The sequence below is a fragment of the Cupressus sempervirens genome, chromosome 8 (genome assembly GCF_028749045.1).
Source record: "Cupressus sempervirens isolate cs-2001-9-10 chromosome 8, ASM2874904v1, whole genome shotgun sequence".
In the NCBI taxonomy this organism is placed as follows: Eukaryota; Viridiplantae; Streptophyta; class Pinopsida; order Cupressales; family Cupressaceae; genus Cupressus; species Cupressus sempervirens.
The window spans coordinates 251,044,135-251,058,217 of NC_143125.1; positions in this window are offsets into that span (position 1 = coordinate 251,044,135).

The window sequence follows — 14,083 nt, forward strand, 5'->3', positions numbered from 1 at the left end:
AATTTTAATGAGATTGGATTGGCATAAATAGATAACTAAGATTGAGAATTGGTACATTTATTCATAATAGTTAAAATTTTAATGAATTTCCTTTGATAAAGAAAGAGGTTTTTCCGTTGGAAGGAGTGTTAACATAATGCAATTGCATTGTCATATAGTTTGATTCGCTAAACAGTATTGGTTTTAAACTTTCTCCCATTCTGATTAGAGGGAGTGTAAGAAAAATGATATTAGTTTTAGGCTCTCTCATAGCCATCTTCTTAGATATTCAAAATCCTAATATAAATTGTTGATGTCCAAATTAATTGATGTTCAAATTAATTTACTTAGTCACTCTTCCTTAATAAATAAAAGACATATCAGACTTTGTTATGATAAAAGATGACCATTTCCTTTATGTTTTTATTCAACAAACTATCTAACAAATTCTTACATTTAGGGCTTACTACATATACTCTTATTCTTTGGTCATGATTATGGCAATTTAAAAAATTCTATCATTGTATTTTCTACTTTCAATTAATGGTTATCAGATTACCTATCTTTCAAAATTAATTTATCATTGTCAAGTTGTGAAGCCTTATGTGATCTGTATGTTCTTTTAATCAACCATTCCTTTTTTTAATTTAAATTATAACTACTAAATTTTATTAGAATGCTTTACTATTTTCATCAATCTCTTGGGGTGTCAAAATAGCTAAATCCAAGGATCTCTTAAAATGGGAGGGAACTATTAAATAAGATATGCTCTACCCTTAACAAGACTCCTATGTTTTGGCTCCCAAGGGTCTTTGCAATGAAATTATGATTCCTTCTTAAATCATTTCTTTATTTTATCTAATTAGGTGTCTTCACATATGATTCATCGTCTAATTTCTAATTCTTGAAGTTCTCTTATGGCTGAGAAGAAAGTGCAACTTCAAGATGAATGCATGTGGCTACTAAACCCTAAAAGTTCTAAGTGCATTAAGGAGTTGTGACTACATAAAAATTTTTGTCATTTGTTGTTTTCATGTTGTTTGTGTCATAATTAATTGAAGACTAAATTATCCATTACCCCCATCATTTCTCTATTTTTCCATATGGCCTTTGATAATACTTGGGATCCTCTTCTTATTTCCACCATTGTTCAGCCATAATCTTAGTGAAATATCAATGTGATATTGATCCTTTGGAGTGCAAAGAACCAATGCAAACTAACATGCAATTAATTAGAAGCAACATGCATGTCTCAGTCCATGCATGATAATAATTTTTTATTTTAAATACAACATTTTGTCAAAATTATGATGGAAACCTTAGAATGACTAACAAAAAATCAATGGGTATGACAAACATTTTTGATGGAAATTGATGGATTACTATCAAAAATCTCTAATAGATAATTGTTGGTTGTATAGAAATATCATTGCATGGGCATCACAATTGTGACACCAAAATAAGTTCTGACGACATGTTGGTCACCTCTCTAACCAGCTCATAAGTCATTTTCCCCTTAATATTCTGACGATGTTTGATGTCACAATTACAAAAAAATTGTTGTCATCAATATTGTTAGACAACCAAAAGTGCAACGGTAGGTGGTGTCATTGGTCTAATGATTTTTTGTCACAACTAGTGATTAGGGAGTTCTATCATATTAGAAGAGATGCTATTTAAATTTCTAAGGCCAATTTCTTATGAAATCCACATATGGAGTTGAACATTAAAAGGAAAGCTCCTATGAATTTGGTCAATGATTGCCTCAGATTGGTTGAATACATATTTTGAGTTACATGATCATGGAAGCTTGATGGGTAAGTGAGATGAGCATATTGAATTATTAGAATTGGTGCCCACTCAATGTTTCTTCTTCATAGCTCAAAAAATGGAATGTTCATGATCATCAATCACATCTATGGTGAATGTACCAAAAATAAAGTTTTGGGTAGATCAATAACTAGAGAATAAAGAGAAGATTTAGTGGTTGGTATCAAAGTTAATAATTGAATCTTCATTCAAAAAAGTGTCCAGGTTTCACTTATTATATTTTGGTTAATTTTGTCAAGGTTAATTAATTAACTATTTTTGTGCAAAAAATTGAAGTTAATTAACCTCTCCCAAAATGCACAAAATAGAGTTAGTTATTAACCTAGAGATAAGGTAGTTATCCTATGAAGCCTATAAATATGAGGCATATTGTAATATAAAAGTGGGGTAACTCTTGAAAAGGGAAAACTCTTGAGAATTTTTTAGAGAAACTCTTAATGAATTTTAGTTTCATGTTATGTATGAAGGTCTTTGAGTTTGTGTATTCTCAAACATATAATAAAGAAAGCATTTGTTCATATATCCAAAATGTCCATTTTGAGTTATGATTACTAATTTATTGTAGGTTAGATTAGTAATTATTTTATGAAATCATGTGAATCATTTAGTTTAGTACAAAGAAACACATTCATTTCCAGGTATCTTGGTTTGGATGTGTTGGTATAGCTTATCACTTTGTATGTTGGGATCTTCTATACCACTTTCACCATCTTTACATTTATGTGTTTAAACTCCCTTTTTAAACTTCAATCTTCAAAATCTCATATACTATTCATATGTCTAGTATTTGAGTTTATTTCATGTATTCATTTAGCTTTTATTTCTATCCTTTCATACTTTTAGGTGAAAAGTACATAAAATTACAAATACCCACATCATGAGAGGGAGTTGCCCCTCTCAAACATAGAGAAGGAAAAAATTTCATAGTGATCATTTGCGATCTCTCCAACTTTTTCCATAGTTATCACTATTCAAAGGGTGAATAGGGTCAATTTTAGAGATAATTTAATAGTGACAAATCTATTTACCAACATATTTTTATTTTTTTAGCCATATATTTTTAATTTAACCTTAAAGAAACTACTATACGTTATTGAATTGAAGGTACACTACACAAGCTTTTTATATTCTTATTTAGTAAACAAAGAAACAAAGATACGTGTTTAGTTGTAGTTTAACAATATATAACAAAACTCTCATGTACTTTAAGTTGCAATTAATGATATTGTAATTATGGACTTGTGAAATCTAATATAAGTACTCATTTCTAAATCAATATTATCTAAGATGTATTTCATAATTTGTTGATAGATTTTAGATCAGTGATCTACCTTTGTTGCACACATGGCCATGTATTTGAACATCATATGGTGAGATAAAACAAGGTGGAATTTGAGGTTTACACACCAATTTGATAATTGCTAGGTTGTGAATTTTCATCTTATAATCATCTAGAGCAACTAGGAATCATATGTGGTCACAATCATTTTGTAACCAAAGGAAATAATGTTTATAAATCCCAAGGATCTTTTTAACAACAAAAGAATGATGATCCATTTTTTATGAATATATTTATTTATTAGATTTTACATGTTGAATGTGGTTTACTAGTTTTGAGTAAAATGCAAAAGGTTTGTACTTGAGAATTGTTGGTATGTGCAACTTAAGAAAGGGGCATCAAGGGTGGAGTAATACACTAGTCATTTCCCCTAGCTCTTTTAACAACAAAACAATGATGATCCATTTTTCCACAAGTATATTTATTTATTATATTTTGCATGTTGAACATGATTTACTAGTTTTGAGTAACTTAAGAATCATTAGTGTGTTCAACTTAAGAAAGGGGTATCAAGGGTGGAGCATCACACTACTTATTGCCCCTAATTACTTGCTTATGGAATCCATGCTCAAACATACCTACTGATGTATTACACAACATAATGGGTCCCTTCTAAATTTTTCAAATTCATGTTTTCAATTTTAGGCACTTCTTGTTACACAAAAGAAGTTATGAGTATGGGAAAACTCTATGTTATTTATTTTAGCACAATTCTACATGAAATCTAGTACTATCTATATATTGATGGACAACCCTGTTAAAAATGATCCCAATCTCTATCACAAGGTGACATTAGACAATTACTAGGAAAAATTGATGATTAGGAGATTGTTATTGACAATCTTTCCATGCCATCGGTGACAAGCCTCATCAAAACTTTGATGATTAGGAGATTATTATCGATGATCTTGCCATGTCATTGACAACAAGCCTCGTTGAAACATCAATGAAATGTTGTCAGAATCCTATAAGATTCCAACAATATTTCTATGTCATCAATGACAATGATCATCGATAGATCAACTAATGGTCATTGAAACTTTGATGACAACCCTATTTTTTTATAAATAAATAAAAAATCATCAGAATCCTATTTGTTTTATGATCCAAGGTAATTGGTGACTGTCATGCTGGGAGCATTAGAAGTGTAAGAATCCTATTTTTTTGGTGATCCAAGGTAAAGAAATTATTGGTCTATGGAGAGTAAGTGTCCCTATTGATAAAAGAATGGGGGAATATATTTTCTAGTTTGATAGGTGAGTGATGTTCTACATATTTAGTTGTATGTTATAAGTTTGACAAAGTTAAGGATGCTATTGGGGGTTTATTATTAGATATTAGTTCAAGGGTATATCACAAGTAACATCCTTAGAGCTAAAGAGAGTCAAGGAATGAAGGGTCAAGGATTAATCCAAGGACTGGATAAATGAAAAGATGTAATGTGGGTTGATTGGGAGACAAGAAAATTTATATTTTATTGTCTACATGCTGATAGTGATGGTAGTTTTCAATGGGCATTAAGGAGTGCATTTGAACAACCCAAGGGTGTGGACATAGGAAAGGAAAAGATGTCTCATGATGAGAGTGTGATAAAAAATTGTGATTGAGATCAGAAGGTCGACCTTGCAATATGATCAATAGTTGATGGACTAATGAAAGTTTGAGTGCTTGATATTTAAGGAGTTGAGTTTTGAATAGTGACATTGGTAAGGGTATATTATGTGAGAAGTTGTATCTTAAAAATAGTTGAGAACTTATCCTTATTTAAACATTTTGTCTAATACCCACTTATAACCAACAAATCTATGCTTGGAGGGGTGTTCTCTTTGCATCCTGGCAAGATATAAGATGAGATTCAAACTCTTTTCAAGGGGGGATCAGCTAGATATTTTTTTATTATAATATTATCTTTTATAGATTACTACAATTAAATAAGCCTTAATAACATTATATCCAATTGGAATAAGGATAAGCTCATCAATTGACATCCCTCATTCAATACCAAACATGTAACAAAACAACATTATGCATGAATCTTAGAAAAATATTGTCATCGATACTTTCCTTCTAGATTCAAACCATAAATAGATTTAGTCTTTACCTAGAATTACCCTCAAATGATGGAGAGATGCTTTCTTTATCCTACAACCTGAATTTCTCATTCAGTTTTGTTGCTTAGTATCTTGCAACCAAATACAATGAAATCATGATCAATTATCTTTACAAAAGATGTTAAAAATTTTCAAAATATGTTCTAGCTTTGTTGCTTTGGTGAGTGTACTATATGCATATTAGGATCTATAGTGTTATAACAAAAAATTTAAGAAGACTAAGATCAACATGTTAGCAATATGGTTGCAATTAGTAGAGATCAATTTTAGTGAATGAAGGTATGACACATTTCAAAAAAGGAAAAAAAACATTACTTTTAATAACATCAAAATGTAGAGTGTAGCAATAGTCAAAATAAGGAACTTAGTGATAGAACTACAATGTAAATAGTGAAGAATCATTGTTTGTACCCACTTAAGCATCCATATGTCTTTGATTTCTCTCCCTCCCATCCAAAATAAGATTCAACCACTTTGAATAAAAAATGCACATGCAACAATGTTCCATATGCATGGACAATAGGTGGAGCTGAAAAAATGCACCACATGTACATTAATGACCTGTATCAAAAATTCAAACATGTTTCACTTTTCAGCTCCACCTAATGTCCTATACATATAAATTAAGATTGCATATTGAACTAGGGACTCCTTCTACATTACCTGAGACCAAGAGATTGACATAGTTAACATTAGTACTAGCTCCATTAATTTGGTCCACTCAAGCATAATATTTTAATTTTTTTTTGAAACATAAATAGTAAAGGATATGCAACATATTAATTGCCAATTTCTCTTTAATTAGTTCACTAATAGGATCAACTCACAAATAGAAAATAAAGTGTCCAATGTAGATGCTTTAAGTGTTGTTTCAATTACTTTAAACAACTATGAAATAGAAACAAAAGACAAATAAATTGTTGGTATTAATTGCAAGATTCTCAACAAGGTATGTAAAGTCATCACTAATTCTAGTTACATTCAATGTGGCAGATTTAAAAATGTATAAAGGGCCCTAAAATTGACTTCAAGAAGAGAGGAATCAATCCTTAACTACTTACCCCTACTATTCAATGATAATTACTTTCTTTGTTGGGGAGAATGGTGCAGGAGTACCCCAATTTTGGCTTGCAAGACTCAATTTTGGGTCATAGATATAGAATAATGATTTCTTAGTTAAGAATCTCATCTTCACCAACCTTAAAATAAAGTTATTTAAGAGTTCTTATTGGAAAAATTAAGTTCATTCCCATTAGAAGCTTCAATAATGACCCAACTATTGAGATACCAATAGAAAACCCAACATATGGAAGAAAGTAGTTGGCCTAAGTTAGTCAAAGAGGAAAGAATAGATAGGAGAAAGAGTTCATGGATGAAGAAAAAAAAAGACGATTGAAAAAGGGATGTTAACATTCAAGAGTGTCTGATTAGCAATGAAGAAATAAATAATTTTGTAAAAAATAAAATTAGGAGTATCATATGGTCAAACCAAAACAAATAAAACAAATTAATATGTCAAAGAGTTTAATCTCACAAATGATCATTAGGGAAAAGTATTTATAGGAGAAAATATAAAATGATAAGCATTAGTTGATACCAAAAGAAAAGTGGGAAAATCACATCTATCTATTCTACAATATGAAAGTGGTTGAGACCAAACATTGTGGAAGTCTCCAAATGTTGAACGGATTCAAATAAGGTTATGGAAAATATAAAGGATCAATTTAAGTAGCATGGAAAGGACCTCAACTATTTTGAGGATGTTATTTCCCCTAATCTATCCAACTATTTTGTGAACTGTGATTGTTATTGCAAAGTTTTATAAGTCATCATTATGATTGGGTCTCCTATTATTCTATGAAGTTTAATGAGATGATCCCTCACATTGGATGGAAATAGATTTTAAGTTATTTTAAGTCCTTTTGTAGAAAATACATTATCATACTATCTTGACCATGATAGTGACAGTCATAGTAATATATTAATTCATTAAAGGTCAGAAATGTATGGTTGGGAACAAAGCACTATGATGGACCTTGAAGTGCATTGAGATTATTTATTTGGTTTGAAGTGTGAATTGGGAAGGTTTAGATCCTTTCATGTATCACTATTATGCCACAATCATAGTATGACATTCAAATCAGATTGTGAAAAGAAAGAACCTTTGGTTCCAACAACTATGCATTCATCTGTCATGTTTGAAAGGGTACATGGAGAAAATATGAATCCATATTGAGAGTTGTCAAATTGATTCAAGGATTGGGCATTAGGTGGGTAAAGTAACATTATCATGAACTTCATAATAGGCCTTATTGTTAATGTGATCAATGAATGATATAGGATTTGACAATTCATTTGAAGGATCTAATTCCATTGGGTGCTTCATGAGTGGAAGTGAAGTGTGTTTAAATGTTTGTGGGATTGGGTATTCTAATTGCATTCATAGAGGGCATGGTGAATTAGAGATCCAAATATCCATTAGAGTTTGGGTGATGGAAATAGTGAAGCTTCTATTGGGAGTTTGTTCATAAAGCTTTTGTAATCAACAAATGAGTTTGTTCCATTTGATCCTATTTAGAAGGTGTTATGATGATTTAGTGAAGGTTTATTCAAGTGTCAAGTTGGTAAGGCATTTGGAAAGAATTGAATGCTATTTAAGGGCCAAAGAGTAGGTATTAATAAAAAATTGGAATGAAAGTTTTAATAAAACATCAAATTTTTAATTCTTCATTAAGAGTCCAAATAGAAAGCTCTTATGTCCTCATTCACAACTACCTTAGACTATTCTCCTCAAACTTAATGAAAATCATAGCATATGATCAAACACATGCCATATCCGCCAATCCATCTTCCCCCTAAAATGCCTTTGCATGTGTACAATCTCACAATAGAATATTATCTTTAGGCAATGAGATTGGTTATTTTTAAAGAAACAACAAACCCTTGTTTCCCATAAAATACTTGCATGAAAGGGCTACTAGGAAGTAACCAACTAGTTTAGAAATTGATAGAGAAAGGGAGTTAGGGGTCATTTTGATTGTTTATTCTAGATCAAAAATAAGTTTTTTTTTACCTTATTGAACTTCCTCTAAGACCTTGAAAAGAAAGGAGCAAGTTCAAGCAATTTAGGACAGAGAAACCATGTTGGGAAAAGAAGGCAATTTTTGGGTGTTGTAAAGTGCCTCATTATAAAGTTGAGAAAATTCTATTAGGTGGATTTTGGTGATGACCAAAGGAGTCAATTAGACATGTCTACATCAGCATAGAAGAAATGATAGTAGCTAGTGACTACGAAAAAGTTCTCTGGAACCACTCAATGATGGGACCATATATTGGTGTTTAGTTTTGATAGGTTTAGTTTGAGCTTCACTTGGTTTCAAGAATCCTGTCATATTATATAATTAACAAGGCCAACCACATGAAGGTGGAAGCTCATTTGGCCTCTCCCCCCTATAATCACTCTAAATTCCCCATTAACAACTAAGTAAATATTTCATTCATCCATTTAAGAACTATATCATTGAATCATTATAATCACATAACATTCATTAACATGACATACAATTAATTTATAAATATAAACATTCATCAATAATTTGTGAACACATCAATCATTATAATCACATAACAATATTCAATAACATGACATAAAATTCATTAATAAGAAACTTTCATAAAAATTCATCATCAAACAAGGTTTCTAACATTTATTTTTCTTTTGTCGAAGATAAAGTCTAAAAGGCACATCATAACTATCTTTGTCATTCTCCTATGGCTCTTGTGGTTATGATCTTATAACATTAGGCTTCCTTTTTTTTTTTTTTTTGAGGACAAGGCTGATGTGCCCCTACAAGAAGAAATAAATGGTTTTAATTCTAAACATTTTTTAAAAATGTTACAAGTATTTCATTAATCTAAAGAACATAATAGGGATTTTTCTTTACCTAATAGTGCCACATCATCTACTATCACATTTTTTTCAGCCCTAATCTCAACATGCTCAACACTAATATCATGCTCAACTCTATCAAGATGACGATCTACATACCAAAAATTATCACATAAAGGTTACACCAATTGCAATTTAAGATGTTAAATTTTATTAGTAATTACATAATTAATTTTTAATATAAATTAAATATGCACCTATATCATTGTGATGCACATCAAGGCCTTTGTCATGTGTAGGATCGTTTCCTTCGTCATCATGAGTAGGATTTGTGCTGGGAGTAGAAGGCTACAGTGAAATGTCATGTGCATTGTTATCATTATTCAAATTAACATCAAATATATTATCTCTCATGAAGTTCTCAATTTTTATTATTATTCATTAGGCCTATTTACCCATGTGTGAACCAGTGCACCAAAATATTCTACCTCTCTTTGGTCACTAGAATCCGTGTAGTGGTGGGAAACCACTACTTTATAGCCTTGTTTGAAGCCAATTTGTTTGTCCTCTTCTGTGGACACTAGATTGAATTCAATGCTCTGCATTTTTTGCATGATATCGTCAATATTGAATGTATTACTTATTTTTAATTTTATATAAACAATTTGATATGAATTTTCATTTATTACTACTTACAAGTTGTGAGTGAATTTTTACATATCCACTAGAGCCAAGATGGTGTTGACCGACCTTCTCTTTCCTAGCTTATGTAGCCTTTGATGTCTCCTACAACCTATATATGTAAACTTTGAAATATGTTAGAAATATGTTAGATTATGTAAATCTAAAGATCACTACTTTATGCATAATTACATTAATACTACCATATACCTATTTTTCTGGGTGGTGGGTTAAATCCTTTATCTCTTAGTCTTATCTCTTTTGCATCTTCAATGATTTCATTCTACTCCAACTCTGGAACCATAGGAGGACTCTCATACTTTGGGTTGAGCTTTAGAGCCCTTTTGTATTGGTCTCTCACAATCTTTAGATGTTTGTGGAATCTTTTTTAAGAATTTGGAATCTATTCAAAATATTTTGACCAAAGAGTTGTTCCATAGTTTTTATGAGCTGATATTTTAATTCAAGGCCTTGCTCATTCCACCTTTTAACAAAAAACACAATTGTTAGACAAAAAAATAGTTCAAGCTATGTACCTCGAATATATTACAACAAATAGATGAAATGAAAAATGTAGCAACCTATTATATGAAGCTACATACCTTTTACGTAATGTGGGCCCAAATATCTTCAATCTTAAATCATAAAAAGTTTCATAAAAAAGATTATTTCTTACAAAATCATCACAGGATCATTAGTCAAAAATGAGTTCTGAATAAGTAAACTACAATTACACTCTAAATAATTAAAATTTTAAAGTAATTGAAAGCTTAGAAAATTTTAAGGGAATCATATTTTTCTCAACCATAAACAATGATGCCTCCAACGATCTAGTAGAAGTAACACGAATACTCTAGGAAAGGCTGGTAAATTATCACCAGTATTTGTTTATGTTCTATCATCATGAGAAGATGTACCTATTAGTACACAAAGTTAATCAATTTCATACCATGATAAAATGAACAAGAAAGTACAAATCAAATATATTTAACACATAACAAAATGTAGCAAAACAAGGATTTACTAGTTCTAGTTGTAGTTCGTGTGGATGTTTGCATGCATCTTGTTACTGATCATCTAGTTGGCAATCTCAAAGTGTTGGCCGACCTCATGGAAGGAGGTGTATGCACATCATTAGGACTTGAAAAATAATCATATATGTGTGTGTGTGTGTGTGTGTGTGTGTGTGTGTGTGTGTGTGTGTGTGTGTGTGTGTGTGTGTGCGTGCGTGTGTGTGTGTGTGTGTGTGTGTGTGTGTGTGTGTGTGTGTGTGTGTTTGTGTGTACAATGCATTCTCTTTTTCGAATATAGATTGGAACAACATGAGAATACTAATATAAAATTATCAATAATAATCATGAAGAAAATAATGTTGGAATTTACAAGTGGGAACAATACTTTTGAGGGGGGGGGGGGGGGTGGGTGAATCAGAAGTACCAAAATTTTAAGCTATAAATTTTTTAATTGAAATTAATATATGCATGAAATATATCTAATTAGCATGAAAGTAAAAGCATGCATGAAAATAGACAACACAATATTTGACCACCCTAAAACCCTCCAAAATGAGAAGGTAAAACTGGGGTGGGAATGGCACCCACAACTTATTACTATAGCAATATGTAAATTGTCAAGGTTACAAAGTTTGACTATCACCAATGGTCTGTCCTATGAAAGGCCTACCCTATTGAAGGCTCTAAAACCCTATTAAAAGTGACATGTCTAAAGGATTTACAAACATTCACTTAGAATGTCACCCTGTTAAAGGATTTACAATATGGTTGTTATACCAACCTATCTTCATAGGATTTTCATTCTCCTAATACAATGGCTAGAAAGTATAGTAAAATGTGTTGACCTGATAACTTACAATCCTCAATTGTTGATTTTAGATCCTTGTTCTGTCCAATCTAATATGATCCTTCTTGATCTGATATGATTCTATTTGAAGTGTTGATACTCTATTCTTACCAACTGATTCTACAATACTATCTTTCTTCTAAGTCTTTTCACCCCTTTCACTTCCCTTCAAACTTTGCTAGCATCCTCTCATGCATTCCATACAATACTGAATTATGGGGTTTTGAGCTCCTTAAAAAGGTTTCAAGACTTAGGGTTAGGTATGAATCTATGTTTGAGATTCATCCATCTTTCCTGCTCAATTCTTTCTATTTCTCTAATTGGTTGCATGTTGATTTCATAGAGAATTAAAAATATTTGATCTTATCTTTTAGATTCTTTGAGATCCATCTTTTATCAGCTCAAAAATGGTTTACATTTGACTTTGTAAGGGCACAAACTTTTATGCTGATTCTATGTTACTTGACACTTACTGATTACTAATACTCGACACACAAAATTTTTTTCTTGCTCGGCACCTATAGTGACACGGCACATATGCTGACTCAACATCTAATAATCACTGGACAATTGAAACTTGCTTGATATTGTCTATCTTCTTGACATCTATTGTAACTCTGCACTTGATGAATTTATGGCTTGAGACATCCTATAACTTGACATCTATATTATACTTGACATCAACTAAGAAATTTTCTTAAGTGTGTTGACACTCAATTGTCAAAACCAATCTGAGACCAACAATCTCCCCCTTTGACATGAGTGTCAAAAACACTTAACTATACATGATGAATGTAATCTCTTTGAGTATAATATACATTCTATTCGACATATATACAAAACTTCAAAAATTATTCAAAATTTTGTGAAGATACCTCAAAATTTGTAACTCCCCCTGAGTTGATGTGCCTTTGTTGTATCCACAACTTCTCATGCTGAATTTGTCTCATGTTAACTCATGTTGATTTTGATCTATTTGCTCTATTCTGACTCCCCCTTTTACACATCTTCCCTTGCAATTATAATTTTCTTTATGCTTCTCAAAATTTAACTTCTTATCTCCCCCTTAATTTTATCTCCCCCTTATTTGATACTTATGTCAAAGGGTTCTATACATTAACTGAATACTTAGCCAAAAAGGTTTTATTTACCTCCATAACTATCCTTAGAGAAGTATCCCAATTGTCTAGTGCAATTTTTAGTGATTAGAGTTGGATGGCTATCTCTGCTACAAGGTGAACTAGGCATTCCAATGTAGAAAGATTGGGGTCTTTCTTAATCACATTTTTAGCACAGGCTAGTTCTTTCTACAAAATTTCCATGTGTGGGGTGATGGTAGATTGAATTTGTATTAAGTTGGCCTTGGTATTTGTCTCATCTATTGTTAGTACAACTAGTTCCTTCTGAGTGTGAAGCATAGTTTGAAAATGCTTCTCACTTTGAGCTAGATCCTTATGTAGCTACATGCTTGATATCTTAAGGTTCCTCTCCAAGCTCATTATCCGTTGGCTAGTCTCCTGTGTGAAAATTGATGGGTCACACAATTTTGAGTACAGTGAGAATATATTCTCAAGTACTGCTTTTACCTTCTCAATCTTCTTAGCTAGCTCAACTTGAGATAGTGTTATTTCACCTAATATTCTTTCATTCACCTTCATTTGAAACTTCTTTTTGGACCATTCTAACAATTTTGCATTAGTATCAAGGTCTTTATTCTATACTTGGTCCACTATACTAGATAGTTGTTCCATAATAGGCTTGGTTTCATCAGGTACTTGCAAGCTAAATGCATCTGAAAAGATGTCCTTTATTTCAATCAAAGCTTTCCTTTGTTTATACTCATTTCTGAGTATCTGTTGCTTCTTCTTCCTCTCAAGTGCTTCTTGCACTTCATTGATTTGATCAATATTCATATTTTCATAGTCATACTTGAGAATGACTATGTCCTCATCTAGTGTAGTGTCTCCATAGTGAAGTACCCTTGCAACTCTTGTAGAGCTTGAACCTGGTGCATATATTTGTAGTGGTATTGCCTCAGTGCTTGACTTTTGTGTTGTTCCAATTGGAGTCCCTATTGTAGGAAAATTTATCAATGTTTGTATTTCCTCCTGCTCCTTCTCCTTTGGGGTCTCCTCCTCTATTCTTCTTTGATAAATTACTGTGATTTGTGGAGGTGCACCATGTTCATGTGTTATAGAGAAAGATGTATCTATCTATCCTATTTTCTTCCTTGTAGGCTCTATCTCCTCTATCTCTTGTATCTTTTGTTCAATTGTCAAGACTTGAACTATGGAGTCAACCTTTGCAGATGTGTCTTATGTAGCTTGCTCTTGGGGTTGTCCGCTTTTGATTGTTGGGATATGAGAAGGTGGTTCTTGTGGATTCACCTTATCC